This window comes from Corythoichthys intestinalis, chromosome 14 (genome assembly GCF_030265065.1).
Source record: "Corythoichthys intestinalis isolate RoL2023-P3 chromosome 14, ASM3026506v1, whole genome shotgun sequence".
Classification (NCBI taxonomy): Eukaryota; Metazoa; Chordata; class Actinopteri; order Syngnathiformes; family Syngnathidae; genus Corythoichthys; species Corythoichthys intestinalis.
Window position 1 is genome coordinate 5,056,799 of NC_080408.1, and position 19,084 is coordinate 5,075,882.

At 43.8% G+C, this 19,084-nt stretch overlaps 1 protein-coding gene across 5 annotated transcripts in view; it reads left to right on the forward strand.

Moving 5' to 3' along the window:
- The window catches only part of LOC130929511 (SPRY domain-containing SOCS box protein 4-like), a 166,091-nt gene that overhangs the window by 59,909 nt on the left and 87,098 nt on the right, over nt 1–19,084 (forward strand). Inside the window, exon 1 of one of the 5 annotated variants that reach the window (XM_057856682.1) lies at nt 8,919–8,986. The exons of the other annotated variants lie outside the window; for them this stretch is intronic. The gene's annotated coding sequence lies outside the window, so the exon portion shown is untranslated. Of the gene's footprint in view, nt 1–8,918; nt 8,987–19,084 lie in introns of those variants that run through there. 5 annotated transcript variants of the gene reach the window in all.

Consider the following 19,084-nt stretch of genomic DNA (forward strand, 5'->3'; position numbering starts at 1 on the left):
TAGTGGTGACATAAGGGATTTTTCAAAAACGTCTCTCCTATTTTTCAACGTTGAGCGATGAAATTTGGGGAGTTGATACCTTGTCCAAAACTGCTCCAAAAAGGGTTTGGCACACATTTTCCAAACCAAACAGAAAATCGAGTATTTTGGATTGAATGTGAAATTTATATCGAGTTACTGGGTGCATATCTGAGACATTGGCACCTAGGGAGTAAGTCTGATCCTCCTCAAAATTGGTAAGACTTTTCATGAGACATATGAAATCTAAAGTTTTCAAAATGGTTTTCAGTTAAGTGCCTGACCCGAGCGGAGTGCCATATTCGGCCATTTGGCAACACGCCAAATTCAGTAAATGACTAATAACTCCCTGATACAAGGTTCAGTCTTTTTCAAATCTGGCATTTATAAGAGGTATCCTGGCCTGAACACGACTGTATTGAAATATTACCCATTAGGCCTGGTGCCCCCTGCTTGGAACAAGAAACGACCTTTTTTACGAGCCGGGCTCCTCCTCCAAGGGGAAAAAAACTTTAAAAAGTCAATTGACCTAAAACCTGCATCAGGGGAGTCATGTCTCCAGGTGCCTGATGAAAAATTTGTTTCGTTGAAGCGGCGGGGTTTAAACAGAAAAGTGAAAATGACCGTAGCCATTTTGTTTCGCCACAAATTTTGAACAGTCATAACTTGGCAGACATACAACATATCTGCGCCAAATTTCACGTGCTTGGTGAGAGTCGTACCCTGAAGGATCCTGTACAGCGCCAACTAGTGGCAAAAGAAAGTCACTCATTTTACTTATACATATCCAGTTCTTTTCAGGTTGGTCAGTGTAGTTACAAGACTTTTTTGTCTTACTACATTTTGTTGCCCCAAGTCCATATGTCTCTGTTGCCGTGATGACCCTTTATTTGACATTAAAAGAAATTAGATTTCTTCAGGGACTCCGGAAGCTTATAGACCCTACCCACCGACGTCACAAAATCACGTGCTCGCTGTATGGTTCCGCCCACTTGTCCGTCATTTTGTGTCTGTATTATCAATGGTCTCAATTGATCGAGCAATTTATAATGCATTTCATGGAAGACCCGGTGCTTTCGGATGCCGTAAACTCACTTGATGCGTTGCATAAAAGGCGTTATGTGGAAAAGCTTCAGTTTATCCATTCGCCAGATCCATATTTGATGCCTAAATCGATGTTTTTCGACCCGCTGTCTCCGCCGTATTTGCCTGACATCTGCTAGCTACCCTGATATGTACAACTATCTTGTCCACACAAAATCAGCCTATTCTCACGAAAGTTTGAAAAACTTTAAGAGCTTGGAGGCTTATAAATACTTCGTTGCTAGTTGGGTGAAACAGGTCCTCGTCCACGAAAATTCGGCAGGAATCTATCTTGTGCTTGGAAAGGTGAGTTACGAAATTTTCAATTCAAAATCTTTTGTTCTTGCTAACATCCACTGTCAAGTCTAATGTATTTCATGTCGTTTGTCAATGGAGTTAGGGCTTTTAATGTTTATATGGTTTAGCGATAGCACTCTCACTACATACATACGTGTATGTTGTCGGCGATTAGCCTAGCAATGATCTTAATTGTGGTTGTCAGCCCAAAACCCTCTAAATATATATTAAATGCATCTTACCAGATATAAAATGACTACTTCATAATCTGTGGTAATCGTTTGGAGCCCAGTTTTCTCGTCGAATTGCAGCAGCCCATCTCGCTCTCTTCTCTCCGGGTCTCTCGGAATCCGGTAGAACTTCAAGTCTCTCCGTCTTCTCCGTCTATCTTCTCTGTTATTGCAACCGACCGCCACACACGCCTTCACCATTTTGATTATTAATGTTAACGAGCAGAAAAACACGTCGTAAATAGGAGGAATGTACGTAGCCGTAACAGGGAAACATGATGTGTTGACGGACAATTGGGCGGCACCAGTCAGGAGGAAGGAGTTGTGACGTCACGTGGGTAGGGTCTATAGAGCCACGAAATTTCCCACACTTGGTCGAATTGGCCCAATTAGAACATTCGTTTTGGTTTCAAATAAGGGCGTGGTTGCACAGCTCACTAGCGCCTCGTTTTTTGTCGGACCCCCTTCAATAGGGTTTTTCCTACTAGGTGTGTGAATGTATTTCTAATCCCCCAAAAAGTTTCAAGTATGTTAGGTTCTCATGAGATGATTAGAGGTCCTGCTTGCAGGCTTAGTTTGTATTGACTTTACAATTGTGTTACCTGAATGATGTGTTGCTATTTCCATTTGTTTTGCATGCATTACTCACGTACGGTTGGCAGGGGGACCCAGTTGGCTAAGCATTGAGTGGTGATAGGGACATCTTGAAAGCCGATCGGTGGTACTACTATTGCATTCGGGGGCTGCGAGTGACATTATCACTCAAAATTAATATCTCAAATCGTGCTGCAACAATTAATCGAGTAACTTGAGTAATTTGATTAGAAAAAAGCTAATTAAATTTTGCTGCTTCGAGTACTCGTTTAATGAAAGTGGCTTTGTAATGGTTTCTTTTGAAAGTGTTTGATATCATTTGTATTGATTGGGTGGATACAATACCCTCTAGTGGCAACAGCGAATAAGACAGCTCATTTCACATGGCTGAATCCAGCTGCTCCCTGTTAAGTAGGACTGCAGCTATCGATTATTTTTGTAGTCGATTAATCGATGAACTAGTTAGTTCGAATAATCGAGTAATCGGATAAGGAGCATGAAAAATTAAAATACCTGAAAACTATAAAAAATAAATATATAAATAAGGATCTATGTACAACAAAAGAACAATTGGCTAACTTACATAGCAAAAGTCTGCTAGCTTAAATGCTATAAAATGCTAACTTTAAAAAAAAAAAAAAATTACACAATGCGACTAACAAATGTTTCAGACACATATTCCCACAAAAAATGGCTAAATATACCTATAAAGTAAATTACGAATGCATTAAAAAACATGAGCGCACACAAAAACTTAGATTACGTTGGTCTGAACAGGGAGCAGTTGGATTCAGCCATTTGAAATGAGGCAGACCAGAGGGTAGTGTATCCACCCTAATCAATAAAATGAAATGCAAACACTTTCGAAATAAACCATTATAACACCACTTTAATTAAACAAATACTCGAAGCAACAACATTTAATTCGAATATTTTTTTCTATTCGAATACTCGAGTTTGATTAATTGATTAATTGTTGCAGCACTACTGTTAAGACCAACATAAGGTTAGTTTTTGTTTGAGCTAATATGTTTTTTTAATGCATTCATAATTTATAGGTATATTTTATATTTATAAAGGTATATGTGTTTTAATGATTTGTTAAGAGCATTGTAAAAAGACTAGGGCTGTCAAAATTATCGCATTAACGGGCGGTAATTATCTTTTCAAATTAATCACGTTAAAATATTTAACCCAATTAACGCACATGCCCCGCTCAAACAGATTAAAATGACAGCACAGTGCAACGTCCACTTGTTACTTGTGTTTTTTGGAGTTTTGTCGCCCTCTGCTGGCGCTTGGGTGCAACTGATGTTATGGGCTTCAGCACCCATGAGCATTGTGTAATTTTTGACATCAACAATGGCGGACTACTAGTTTATTTTTTGACTGAAAATTTTACAAATTTTATTCAAACGAAAACATTAAGAGGGGTTTTAATATAACATTTCTATAACTTGTACTAACATTTATCTTTTAAGAACTCCAAGTCTTTCCATCCATGGATCGCTTTAACAGAATGTTAATAATGTTAATGCCATCTTGTTGATTTATTGTTATAATAAACAAATACAGTCCTTATGTACCGTATGTTGAATGTATATATCCATCTTATGTCTTTCCATTCCAACAATAATTTACAGGAAAATATGGCATATTTTATAGATGGTTTGAATTGCGATTAATTACGATTAATTAATTTTTAAGCTGTAATTAACTCGATTAAAAATTGTAATCGCTTGACAGCCCTAAAAAAGACGTTAGCATTTTATAGCATTCAAGTTAGCGGACTTTTCCTACGCAAGTTAGCCAATTGTTCTTCATTATTATTATTTTTTTTAATATACAATTTGAGGCTAAACTCAGGTATTTACAAGATCGATCGGGTCCGATCACGTGATTTTCAAAGTATCGGAATCGGCAAAAAAATATCGGCTATGCCTTTTTTTAATATATATATATATTTTTTAATTAAATCGTTTTCTGATTGTATTTAACAATACAGACATAATATGTTACACTCATCCAGAATCTTTAGCTCAGGCTTAAGGTAGGGTTATCAAATTTATCCCAATAATGGCGGTAATTAATTTTTAAAAAATGTATCACGTTAAATATTTAACACAATTAATGCATGCGTTGCACAATCCACTCACGCATTGTCGCGCTTAATCTGTAATGGCGCCGTTTTACCCATTTAGAGAAATAAAAGGCAGCATAAAATGAGTAGAGTGAATTTTGGCAGCCTTTGGAGCCTTTTGTTAATAGGCTAAAGCCTTACAATCCCCCTCCCTACGATTAGAAATATCATGGGAAGCAAGGTAGCAATTGATCTTTTCCTTAACCCCTTATGTTATTTCCCAACGCAGAGAAGATATATAAATTGGTAGCACTACGCACAATCATGGTTCCACTTCCCATCATGCATTTGGGTTGAATGGCTGCAGTATCATTTCCTGAAAGCTCAACAAATACACTAGATGGCAATATTTAGTCACAATATACAAAGTCACATCTATCCTTTAAGAATTACAAGTCTTTCTATCCGTGGATCCCTCTCACAGAAAGAATGTTAATAATGTAAATGCCATCTTGAGGATTTATTGTCATAATAAACAAATACAGTACTTATGTACTGTATGTTGAATGTATGTATTCATCCGAGTTTTATTCATTTTTTTCTTAATGCGTTGCCAAAATGTATATGATCGGGAAAAATTATCGGGAATGATTGGAATTGAATTGGGAGCAAAAAAAAAAAGAAGCAATCGGATCGGGAAATATCGGGATCGGCAGATACTCAAACTAAAACGATCGGGAGCAAAAAAACATGATCGGAACAACCCTAGTATTTGCATTTTTTATGTTCCTTATCCGATTACTCGATTATTCGAACTAACTAGATCATCCATTAATCGATTACTAAAATAATCGATAGCTGCACACCATTTTTAGACCCCCCCATTTACTGCAAAATGGGTAGGAAATAGTGCCACTCATTTGTGCTAGTTGTTGGGACACCCCTCTGTTATTGAGAGAGTTGGTACGCTCTGTCAGCCCATCAATTTGCGTCTGACGGCAAATGTCAGCGCAAATGGGGCTGCCATCTGCTGGCAAAAATGTCTATTGTAGGAACAGCTTAAATGATGTCGATCATGACAATCGACATATAAAATATCAATAATTTGACGCAGTTTTGCTGCTTAAGGAAAATAGCTCCGCCCAATCTGGCAACACTGAAGCGGACGTTCATTTCTGTCGACTTGACATCTTTACTCAGCAGTAATGGAACGAGCGAGCCACGTTGACTACTATTCAATTTGCAGTGACTTAGCAGAAACAAATCGTCCGCCGAGTTAAACGGCGCGCTTTTAACAGACCGGAGACAAACATGGGGCTGTGACTGATCGATGACTCAACGCCGACGCGCATCTGTGTGCACTTTTGTTAAGTGTAGACGTCTGCAAAGTAAGCAGACATGTGATGTAATGAAGCGGTAATAGTATCGCTGGAGATGTTGTGTCATGGGGTGGCTTCACCGCCTCTGGGAAAAGGAAGTGGGCCTGGGCTGGCGGGAGCTCATGACTCTGGAGTCCACTTTAAAGTGCCTGTGACACGAAAAAGCATGTTTATTTCATAATACACGCGGTATTTGATGCTCCTGAATGAAATAGACCACTTGGATGTGTGAAGAAGCGATCGATATATTTATTCAATTTTTTTAATCCCGTGCTACGAAAATGACGGACTTCCGGCTTCGGTCTTGCATTGAGGAAGAGGGCGCTGTGACGTCTACGGGAGAAGGAGTCCTCTTCACTATACAAGCCGTACTGTTTGAGAAGGACTAAGGATTCAGGTGATTTTGCGGATTAATTCGTTGATTTTTTGCATCACGCCAGCCAAACAGCTGCAGAAAAATCTTGCTGTAGGAGGGAGAGGCGTGTGAGCCTTTTTGGGGTTTCAAAAGGTTCCCATTCACTGGCGGATATTGGCCAAAACAAGCCCTACTACATGGGACTGTTTTTTTTTTTTTTTTTTTTTTTTTTTTTGTTCATTCATTTTTGTTGCAGTTTTATTGCTTTACAACTTATAAATATACAGTGGGGCAAATAAGTATTTATTCAACCAGCAATTGTGCAAGTTCTCCTACTTGAAAAGATTAGCGAGGCCTGTAATTGTTAACATGGATAAACCTTAACCATGAGACACAGAATGTGGAAAAACTGAAAATCACATTGTTTGATTTTTTTAAAGAATTTATTTCCAAATTAGAGTAGAAGATAAGTATTTGGTCACCCACACACAAGCAAGATTTCTGGCTGTCAAAGAGGTCTAACTTCTTCTAACGAGGTCTAATGAGGCGCCACTCGTTACCTGTATTAATGTCACCTGTTTTAACTCATTATCAGTATAATAGACACCTGTCCACAACCTCAGTCAGTCACACTCCGAACTCCACTATGGCCAAGTCCAAAGAGCCGTCGAAGGACACCAGAGACAAAATTGTAGACCTGCACCAGGCTGGGAAGACTGAATCTGCAATAGGTAAAACGTTTTGTGTAAAGAAGTCAACTGTGGGAGCAATTATTAGAAAATGGAAGATATACAAGACCACTGATAATCTCCCTCGATCTGGGGCTCCATGCAAGATCTCACCCCGTGGTGTCAAAATGATAACAAGAACGGTGAGCAAAAATCCCAGAACCACACGGGGAGAACCTAGTGAATGACCTACAGAGAGCTGGGACCACAGTAACAAAGGCTACTATCAGTAACACAATGCGCCGCCAGGGACTCAAATCCTGCACTGCCAGACGTGTCCCCCTGCTGAAGAAAGTACACGTCCAGGCTCGTCTGCGGTTCGCTAGAGAGCATTTGGATGATCCAGAAGAGGACTGGGACAATGTGTTATGGTCAGATGAAACCAAAATAGAACTTTTTGGTAGAAACACAGGTTCTCGTGTTTGGAGGAGAAAGAATACTAAATTGCATCCGAAGAACACCATACCCACTGTGAAGCATGGAGGTGGAAACATCATGCTTTAGGGCTGTTTTTCTGCAAAGGGACCAGGACGACTGATCTGTGTAAAGGAAAGAATGAATGGGGCCATGTATCGAGAGATTTTGAGTGAAAATGTCCTTCCATCAGCAAGGGCATTGAAGATGAGACGTGGCTGGGTCTTTCAGCATGACAATGATCCCAAACACACAGCCAGGGCAACAAAGGAGTGGCTTCATAAGAAGCATTTCAAGGTCCTGGAGTGGCCTAGCCAGTCTCCAGATCTCAACCCCTTAGAAAATCTGTGGAGGGAGTTAAAAGTCCGTGTTGCCCAACGACAGCCCCAAAACATCACTGCTCTAGAGGAGATCTGCATGGAGGAATGGGCCAAAATGCCAGCAACAGCGTGTGAAAAGCTTGTGAAGAGTTACAGAAAACGTTTGGCGTCCGTTATTGCCAACAAAGGGTACATAATAAAATATTGAGATTAACTTTTGGTATTGACCAAGTACTCATTTTCCACCATGATTTGCAAATAAATTATTTAACAATCAAACAATGTGATTTTCTTTTTTTTTCCCTCCACATTCTGTCTCTCATGGTTGGGGTTTACCCATGTTGCTAATTACAGGCCTCTCTAGTATTTTCAAGTGGGAGAACTTGCACAATTAGTGGTTGACTAAATTAGGGCTGCTGCTATCGAATATTTTAGTAGTCGATTAATTGATGGAGTAATTAGTTCGAATAATCGAGTAATCGGGTAAGGAACATGAAAAATTTAAATACCTGAGTTGAGTCTCAAACGGTTTAGAAATATAAATAAATGAGCATCTATGTACAACAAAAGAACAATTGGCTAACTTACATAGTAAAAGTCCGCTAGCTTAAATGCTATAAAATGCTAAAGTTTTTTTTACAATGCTTTTAACAAATGGTTCGGACACATATTCCCAGAAAAATTGGCTAAATATACCTATAAACTAAATTATGAATGCATTAAAAAAACATTTGCTTAAACAAAAACTTTGCTTACGTTGGTCTTAATGGCAAGCAGTTGGATTCAGCCATGTGAAAAGAGGCAGACCAGAGGGCAGTGTATCCACCCTAATCAATAACACTAAATGCAAACACTTTCAAAATAAACCATTACAACGCCACTTTAATTAAACGAATACTCGAAGCAACAAAATTTAATTTGAATATTTTTTTCAAATCGAATACTCGAGTTAATCGATTAATCGTTGCAGCACTAGGCTAAATACTTATTTGCCCCACTGTATAGGAAAGTCAATTACATGCAATGACACTTTTCGGCCACCGGGGGGGGGGGGGGCTGGCCCTCCTGGCCCACCTCTTAAAATCCGCTTATGTGTAATATCAGTAGGAATACTTTGCCCAGAATGCACTTTGGAAGAAGTTCCTAGAAAAAAAAATTCTTTTTTTCCGCCTCGCTGTCTCAGTTGCTCTCTGGGAAAGTGTAAAGTGGGAAGATTCTGTAACCGGAGCGGAGTTTGAAGGTGTTCGGTGAAGCTCCCAGTGACGACGGTGCCTTGGAAACACAATTGTGAGTCGAGGGAGGCGGGGTGCGAGGAATAAGTGATAGCCTCTGGACAGATAAGCTCTAGGGAGAAAAGAGGGAGGGAACAAGAGCGGGTGGGAGGAGAACAGAGGGAGTCTTTCGCTTTCTTTTTCTCTGTCCGACTCGCCGGCCGCCCGTCTCTCTCGCCAGGAGTTCCGGCATGGACCCGGACGGACGCCCATCACCGTAAGATGTTTCGATGAATGTTTTTCTAACGGTTTCTATCCCGAGCGGACGCTGGTAGCATCCACCGGGCGGTTGTAAAGTTGTTTGTCAGCATCATTTTCTAGTACGCCCGCCTACGTGTTGTCGCCACCTCTTGTCAACATTTGCGTGTTTATATTTAACATTTTTTCTACACGTTACCACGCAACCCGGCACGCCTCTCCGCGCTCGGCTTCATCTTCTGCCCCCTGCTAGTGTGCTGTCTCCTTTAATTGTCTTAATGGCCTCCGGGCCCCAGCTGGCCAACTGGGATACCCCTCCTATATATGTGTGTGGATATGTGTGTGTAGTGTGTTGTATAGGGCTCGAAGGTTTCCAAGCGGCCATTTTTGTTTGGGGTTTTATAAGGGGTGTGACAAAACAATAGTGTTACCAGCTTCAGGCTTGTTTACAAAGTAAGTGCCTGTTGTTTTTTCTATAAACATCTGAACTCTCTCTGAAGATCTGATAAGGGGACATAGGACTTTATTGATTCCGCCATGTATGATTCCATGGCTCAACCAAAGAGGTTGGAATAAGATGCATTAGAACTAGAGCTGAAACGAATACTCAAGCAACTCGAGCAACTCGAGTTTAAAAACTGATCCGAGTAATTTTATTCACCTCGAGTAATCGTTTATTTTGACAGCTCTAAGCATCACTTTTTACCCGGACTACTTTTAATGCGGGACAACGCGCTGATGTCACGTGCGTAGAGGAAGAAGCAAAAAAAAAAAAACTTACTGCAACCGACAGCCGCTACAAACGACGCCTGTGTTGCTAAATACTAGCCCGCACGATGTTACGTTGGTTGCAGGTAGCGTCTGATGAGTCTCATAGAGATCACATGTATGTTGAACTAGATGCGAAATGACACACTCGGCCGCGTCTGGGCAGCGTTAGTAAATAGCCGCCATCTTAAAGCAGTAGAGCGCCAAGCGCTAATAAAGAGCGCTGAACGCTAATAGATAAAGATTAACGTTAATGTCACAAGCTCACGTAACATTAGCCCTGCGGAGGGCTAGGTTTCTATTAATTATGACCACTGTCGATGCGTGGCTAACGTGTCTTACATACAGGGTTTAACATAACATAGCGTTGTGGAGTGATGAGGGTGTAAAATAAAAACTCAATAATGCTAACTATCAATTTTAGCTCAGTAGTCATTGCTGGATAAAACACCAAGTAGCACTGGTCCCTAATGTGCTCCAATACAGCCTGTATCATACATTTATTTTGAACACTGCAAAAACTCAAAATCCTATCAGGACTTACAGTTTAGACTAACTTAAAACTTAACTAGAACTTCAAAATAGCTTGACACAAATAGAAATTCAATTGAAACACGTGGGAAAAAAATCCTAACTTATTAGTGATGTGTGTTATCAAGCGTAACGGCATTTATATATATATATGTATATATATATATATATATATTTTTTTTTTTTATAAGATCTAAAAGTTTTTTGAGTGAAAGCAGTGAATTAGTCTTTTTTTTTTATTCTAGTTACATCTGAGATGCAATTGTTGGCTGTTTTCAACAATATACATCGAAAATAAAGACATTGATTGACTGAAAATGGTTCAAGATGAGATGAAATGTCTTGTTTTCGCATGTATATTTATAATTGCTCTTCACCTCCATCCATCCATCCATTATCTTCCGCTTATTCCGGGGTCGGGTCGCGGGGGCAGCAGCTTCAGCAGGGAAGCCCAAACTTCCCTCTCCCCAGCCACTTCAGCCAGCTCCTCCGGCGGGATTCCAAGACGTTCCCAGGCCAGCCGAGCGACATAGTCTCTCCAGCGTGTCCTGGGTCGACCCCGGGGCCTCCCGCCGGTTGGACATGCCCGGAACACCTCTCCAGGGAGGCGTCCAGGAGGCATCCGAACCAGATGCCCAAGCCACCTCAACTGGCTCCTCTCAACGCGGAGGAGTAGCGGCTCGACACCAAGCCCCTCCCGGATGACCGAGCTTCTCACCCGATCTCTAAGGGAGAGCCCGGACACCCTGCGGAGGAAACTCATTTCGGCCGCTTGTATCCGGGATCTTGTTCTTTCGCTCACGACCCACAGCTCGTGACCATAGGTGAGGGTAGGAACGTAGATCGACCGGTAAATCAAGAGCTTCGCCTTTTGGCTCAGCTCCTTCTTCACCACAACGGACCGGTGCAGAGTCCGCATCACTGCAGACGCTGCACCGATCCGCCTGTCAATCTCCCGCTCCCTCCTGCCCTCACTCGTGAACAAGACCCCAAGATACTTGAACTCCTCCACTTGGGGCAGGATCTCATCCCCGACCCGGAGAGGTCATGCCACCCTTTTCCGGCTGAGGACCATGGTCTCGGATTTGGAGGTGCTGATCTTCATCCCAACCGCTTCACACTCGGCTGCAAACCGCCCCAGTGAGAGTTGGAGGTCACGGCTTGATGAAGCCAACAGCACCACATCATCTGCAAAAAGCAGAGATGAGATGCTGAGGCCACCAAACCGGACCCCCTCAACGCTTCGGCTGCGCCTAGAAATTCTGTCCATAAAAATTATGAACAGAATCGGTGACAAAGGGCAGCCTTGGCGGAGTCCAATCCTCACTGGGAACGAATTCGACTTACTGCCGGCAATGCGGACCAAACTCTGACACTGGTCGTACAGGGACCGAACAGCCCTTACCAAGGGGCTCGGTACCCCGTACTCCCGGAGCACCCTCCACAGGACTCCCCTAGGCACACGGTCGAACGCCTTCTCCAAATCCACAAAACACATGTAGACTGGTTGAGCGAACTCCCATGCACCCTCGAGGACCCTGCCGAGGGTGTAGAGCTGGTCCACTGTTCCACGGCCGGGACGAAAACCACACTGCTCCTCCTGAATCCGAGATTCGACTTCCCGACGGACCCTCCTCTCCAGCACCCCTGAATAGACTTTACCGGGGAGGCTGAGGAGTGTGATCCCTCTATAATTGGAACACACCCTCCGGTCCCCCTTTTTAAAAAGGGGGACCACCACCCCGGTCTGCCAATCCAGAGGCACTGTCCCCGATGTCCACGCGATGTTGTAGAGGCGTGTCAGCCATGACAGCCCTACAACATCCAGAGCCTTTAGGAACTCTGGCCGTATCTCATCTACCCCCCGGGGCCTTGCCACCGAGGAGCTTACCAACCACCTCAGTGACTTCAACCCCAGAGATTGAAGAGCCCACCTCAGAGTCCCCAGACTCTGCTTCCTCAAAGGAAGGCGTGTCGGTGGAATTGAGGAGGGCTTCGAAGTATTCTCCCCACCGACTCACGACGTCCCGAGTCGAGGTCAGCAGTACACCATCTTCACTATACACAGTGTTAATGGTGCACTGCTTTCCTCTCCTCAGACGCCGGATGGTGGACCAGAATTTCCTCGAAGCCGTCCGGAAGTCGTTTTCCATGGCCTCACCGAACTCCTCCCATGTCCGAGTTTTTGCCTCGGCGACCGCCGAAGCCGCAGTCTGCTTGGTCAGCCGGTACCTGTCAGCTGCCTCCGGAGTCCCACAGGCCAAAAAGGCCCGATAGGCCTCCTTCTTCAGCTTGACGGCATCCCTTACCGCTGGTGTCCACCAGTGGGTTCGGGGATTGCCGCCACGAGAGGCACCAACCACCTTACGGCCACAGCTCTGATCGGCCGCCTCAACAATGGAGGTGCGGAACATGGGCCACTCGGACTCAATGTCCCCCACCTCCCCCGGGACAAGGGAGAAGTTCTGCCGGAGGTGGGTGTTGAAGCCCTTTCTGACAGGGGATTCTGCCAGACGTTCCCAGCAGACCTTCACAATACGTTTGGACCTGCCAGGTCTGACCAGCATCTTCCCCCACCATCGGAGCCAACACACCACCAGGTGGTGATCAGTTGACAGCTCCGCCCCTCTCTTCACCCGAGTGTCCAAAACATGCGGCCGCAAGTCCGATGACACGATCACAAAGTCGATCATCGAACTGCGGCCTAGGGTGTCCTGGTGCCAAGTGCACATATGGACACCCTTATGTTTGAACATGGTGTTCGTTATGGACAATCCGTGACGAGCACAGAAGTCCAATAACAGAACACCGCTCGGGTTCTGATCGGGGGGGCCGTTCCTCCCAATCACGCCCCTCCAGGTCTCACTGTCATTGCCCACGTGAGCGTTGAAGTCCCCCAGCAGAACGAGGGAGTCCCCAGAGGGGGCACTCTCCAGCACACCCTCCAAGGACTCCAAAAAGGGTGGGTACTCTGAACTGCCGTTTGGTGCATAAGCACAAACAACAGTCAGGACCCGTCCCCCCACCCGAAGGCGGAGGGAGGCTACCCTCTCGTCTACTGGGGTAAACCCCAGCGTACAGGCACCAAGCCGGGGGGCAATAAGTATGCCCACACCTGCTCGGCGCCTCTCACCGTGGGCAACTCCAGAGTGGAAGAGGGTCCAACCCCTCTCGAGAGGACTGGTATCAGAACCCAAACTGTGTGTGGAGGAGAGTCCAACTATATCTAGTTGGAACTTCTCTGCCTCACACACCAGCTCGGGCTCCTTCCCCGCCAGAGAGGTGACATTCCATGTCCCAAGAGTTAGCTTCTGTAGCCGGGGGTCGGACCGCCAAGGCCCCCGCCTTTGGCTGCCGCCCAAATTGCTACGCACCCGACCCCTTTGGCCCTTCCCACAGGTGGTGAGCCCATGGGAAGGCGGACCCACATTGCCTTTTCGGGCTGTGCCCGGCCGGACCCCATGGGAAAAGGCCTGGCCACCAGACGCTCGCCTTCGAGCCCCACCCCCAGGCCTGGCTCCAGAGGAGGGCCCCGGTAACCCGCGTCCGGGCAAGGGAAACTTGGATCCTGTAATTTTCTCCATCATAAGGGGTCTTGTGAGCCATTCTTTGTCTGGCCCCTCACCTAGGACCTGTTTGCCATGGGTGACCCTGCCAGGGGCTTAAAGCCCCCAGACAACATAGCTCCTAGGATCATTGGGACACTCAAACCCCTCCACCACGATAAGGTGATGACTCAAGGAGGGGTAATTGCTCTTCACCTAAAAATATATTTGTTTTATCCGATTACTCGATGAATCGATAGAATTTTCAGTCGATTACTCGATTACTAAAATATTCGATAGCTGCAGCCCTAATTAGAACTATATTAGAGGTCGACCGATATGGGATTTTGAAATGCTGATGCTCATACAGATGTCTAAAATTTTTTCCCAGCCGATTGCCGGTATCCAAAGCCCATTTTGTAAGGTTATATTTGAGGCCAAAATACTTATTTTTTAAATATTGCTTCAACAACTTCAAATTTCCAATGATGACCCGAGACTTAGGCCATGTCTACACATAACGGTATTTGGCAGAAGAACTTTTGGTAACGCTTTACAATAAGGGTCCCTTAATTAACATTAGTTAATGCATTTTTAGACAATAATATTTAAGTAATATTACAATAATTAATATAATTGCTTATCTAACATGTATTACTATATTAATTAATATTACTTAATGCATTAGTTAATGCATAACCAGACAGTAATGATTTGGTAAAATAAAAAAAAGGCCTATTTACTAGGGTTGTTCCGATAATGTTTTTTTTTGCTCCCGATCCGATCCCAATCGTTTTAGTTTGAGTATCTGCCGATCCCCATGTTTCCTGATCCGATTGCTTTTTTTTGCTCCCGATTCAATTCCAATCATTCCCGATCATATACATTTTGGCAATGCTTTCAGAAAAAAAATGAATAAAACTCAGATGAATATATACATTCAACATACAGTACATTAGTACTGTATTAGTTTATTATGACAATAAATCCTCAAGATGGCATTTACACTTTTAACATTCTTTCTGTGAGAGGGATCCACGGATAGAAAGACTTGTGACTTTGTAAACTGTGACTAAATATTGCCATCTAGTGTATTTGTTGAGCTTTCACTAAACGATACTGTAGCCATGCCCAACTGCATGATGGGAAGTGGAACCATGACTGTGCGTAGTGCTACCAATTGATATATCTTCTCTGCATTGGGAAGTAACATAAGGTGTTAAGAAAAAGATCAATTACTACCTTGCTTCCCCACAGTGCTTCCCATGATATTTCTAAATGTAGGGAGAGGGATTGTAAGGCTTTAGCCTATTAAAAAAAGGCTCCAAAGGCTGCCAAAATTCACTCTACCGATTTTACGCTGCCTTTTATCTCTTTATATAGATAAAACGGCTCCATTACAGATTGAGCGCGACAATGCGTGAGTGGGTCGTGCAGCGCGTGCATTAATTGCGTTAAATATTTTAACGTGATACATTTTTTAAAAAATTAATCGCCGCCGTTATCGGGATACATAGCAGATTTCTGGCGGCTATGGAACTTCCCTAACTGCGTTGGAAGCCTTGATGTCGACGTTATCAAAAGCACCGAGGCACTCTCAATCAGTGATGATGTATTGAGTGTTAACTGTTGTTCAAAAAACATCAAAACAACTCTTTTGACACCAAAACTGTGCTTTATTCTTCATATAATTGAAGTGTGACACGTACTAAATAAGTCACAGACTCACAACAAACATATGTACACAATAAATGATGAAGTGCACCAACCAAAAATACGACAAAGTGATTTAAAGCTGGCAGTTTTTGGCCGACTGGGTCACAGCTTCGTGTGGCCATTCTATTCCGAACACACACATACTGTACTTGTCTCAGTCGTTCTTCCATTTTTTTTTTTTTTATTCAATCGCTGGCTGACCTCCAGCCTCGTATTTTCAGCAATTTCCCCCCACGAAATTCTTCCCATTTGGCAATCTTCATAATGTCTTGACGAGACATTCTAGAAGTTGTCGTACTTGCTCTTCGTTGATACCCTCGTCGGCTTGGTTCATTTTTGTGTGTAGAAAAATGTTCGTCAATGGCGGGGATTTCGTGCTGAACCAGAAACAACAGTCTGAGCGGTCGAATCATAGTCCATTTCCACCATGTCACATGCGTTGATGAAAGTTTTATTGATTTACTTGGTGCACATTTGAGACCTTGGCGCATAGGGAGTTTGTTGGATCCTCCTCAAAATTGGTGAGACTGTTCATGAGACATATGAGATCTTAAGGTGTCAAAATTGATGGTTTTCGTTCATGGTCCTGGCCTGCGCGGTGTGCTGAAGTCGGCCTTTTTTTTTTTTTTTTTTGAGGGGTACGCTTTAAATTCAGTCAAGTTCAGTTCAGTTGATGCGACATGAAGTCAAAAAAAAAAAAGGAGCCAGAGAGACTTCGTCAGAGGGTCGTAAATCAGGTCAAGGAGCCAGAGAGGCTATGGCGGAGGGTCAAAAATCGGGTCTTCCTTGACGGCGCAGGTCTGATGCGGAAGCGTAACTCGACCTTAACGAGATGGATGCCAGTTGTCGTCTGGCGAGATGAGAGCGAGATGAAAAGTTGCCATAGTTTCCGTCAGAAGTTCACAATGTGTGATATTTTCTTAGCATATGTGTAGTTAGTGCGCATCTTAGCAGTGTTTGGTTGTGTCACTCATGTGACGTGCTGAGCCTCCACCCCGAACCCCCTGACCCACACACAGGTTCCTTTCCCAGTAGAGAGGTGACATTCCATGTCCCAAAACTTAGCTTCTGTAGCTGGGGGTCAGACTGCCAAGCCCCCTGTTCAACTCACCACCCACCCGGTCACTTTGGCCCCTCCCACAGGTGGTGATCTCATGGGAAATATTTTTTAGGTCTTGATCCTTTTAACTCATTCAGTCCCAGTCATTTTCACCGGTGCAACCCCTTTCGCTCCTGGCCGTTTTACTGGATTTTGACCGATTTTGCAAGGCCCACAGAAAATTTTGTTTTATTGCTATATCAACATGGAACCCACCAAGAGAAAGATTAGGCTCTCTTCTTTCAGCAGGAAACAAAAGTTAGTTCATATCTTTTTCCATTCTTTACAAATCAGCATTAGAAAATAGCTTAGTCTGAGCAATTTTCCAATATCTGATGAAAAAACAGAGAAACTAACCTTTTTGTAAAAGCATACATTTCAAACATAACTTTGACTTTAACACGGCTATTTTTTGCTTTAGTTACCCCAAACATCTGAATAATGTTTTCCTTCTACAAAATAAAATAAACCACAAGACAAATAGAGCCTTTGATAGAAAAGTAACAATTTATTTACACATAACTGAGAGATGACGCTGTTGTGGCCGCGACAGCCGGGGTAAACTTTTCCCTTATCGCCGCCAGTCTTGGCTTGGCGAGCAGCACGGACTCAACGGCATCGTCTGCTGCACTGGTGGTCCCGGTCGTTCTGCTCGGTGGTCCAGCACCTGGCATCCTGGGCGGCCTCCCGGTTGTTCTGCTCGGTTGTCAAGTTCAAAAATAGACCCTTAGGTAGACATTTGTAAAATTACCCAAAAATAAGGAGAGAAGACACTCAGTTTTCTTGGCCAAGGAGAGCAAAGAGGGACTAGACAGAGGAATGCTGGATTACGCTGTATAGTCACCAAAATTGATCCAAGGAAAACCCTCCTTGCTCTTTTTATTAGGGGTTTGTCCTAACACAGAAAGGGTGCCGCCCTGAAGGGAGGGGGAAAGCAAGCTGGAGACACCCATGTGATTTTGGTTGGCTATGTGTGACATGTAGGTGGAACTAACTAAGTACACGTGTGTAAGCAAGGGCACAGGTAAAGTGGTCAAAATGACCCAGACACTTCAGTTTTGCGGCCATGGAAGATGTCCTCGAATGGAAAATTGTCCTCGAAAGTCTAGACGTCAGGTGCTGAAGATGTCCCGGAAGGTCTAGTTACGCAATGATGCGGCCATGAAGCAAGGCAGTTGTCATCCCGACCCTCTTTACTCTTTGTAACACTTAAACATTATACTACAACCTAGTACAGCAAGCAATAATCATTTACTGGTTATATCAAGAAGATAAAATATGGCAATATGCATTATGTATGTATTAGGTATTATGAGCATAAGCAAATATTCAATCAATCAAGCAAATATTCAATCAACCCTCGATAATTAACTCAACATCGGTCGTCCGCCGCCCGGCATTCTGGACGTCCATTCGGTCGTCCTCCGCCGGCGCCCCGGCCATTCGTTCCGTTGAATCGGATTGCGGGTCTTACCAAATGCGCTACTGCCCTCCAGTGGCTAGTTTTATTGCTTTAAAATAGATTTTCAGCCTTATGCTTTGGAGCTAAGTTGAATCAGAACCCAGAGATGTCTCTTGTGAAAAAAAAACGTAAAAGATGTACAAATACGTCTTTGGGACACTGAAACAATTAAAAATATAACGTATTTATACGTTTTTTGGGAGCAAATGAGTTAATCAGGCAAGTCATTTGCAGACCGGCGTCCAATTTTTTTTGTGGCCTAACCATGAAAAATGCGCGAAATAAAAAAAAAGGCATTGAGCCATTCTTTTTTGTCTCGATTTTTAAAGTTATTTCAACCTATTACCGGTGGGAATCCTCCGCTGTAAACGGGGGTCTTTCACTGTTCTTCGAGAGCTGGCGGGATAAGCTACTCCAGGATTTCCCCCCACTCTCGTACAATAATAGGATAGATCCTGCTGGCTATTTTTAGCCTATACGCTACAAGCGCTCCTAATCTGACAGCCTGCAGTAGCGTCTCTCTCAGCCATGTGTTTAGTCTGTCTGTAGCGCTCGGGTACTTTTGTGTGGTCCGTCCTGCCCCGGAGCGATAGCGGCCCTCCTTTCTGGCTCCGTCTTTTTGTTTTTTCAGCTGCCGACCCATGTGACCCGCCGGCTCCCCCGCCTCCGGCATTGTTTCTGTTCTCCTCCACTCTTTTGACTTGTCCCAAATCCATCCAGACTTCCTCCCCCAGCAGCGTTTTAATGATTAAGCATTGTTTTTAATCGCCCCTCGCTTCTTTCTCCTCACTCGAAGAGGGTTTTCAGTATCACGCTAAGGCGCACGCTGTTAAATAGGCCCCCGTTCCACTTGCCAATCGGAAATTTTGGAGAACACCGCGGGAAAGGAGACAAGCGCCTCAATCATGAACTGACACGAGCATCCGAGTGTGCGGAAGAGCCTGAGGTGCAATCATTGCTGAATTATCACGTGACGAATAGATAAATTGACCGTGA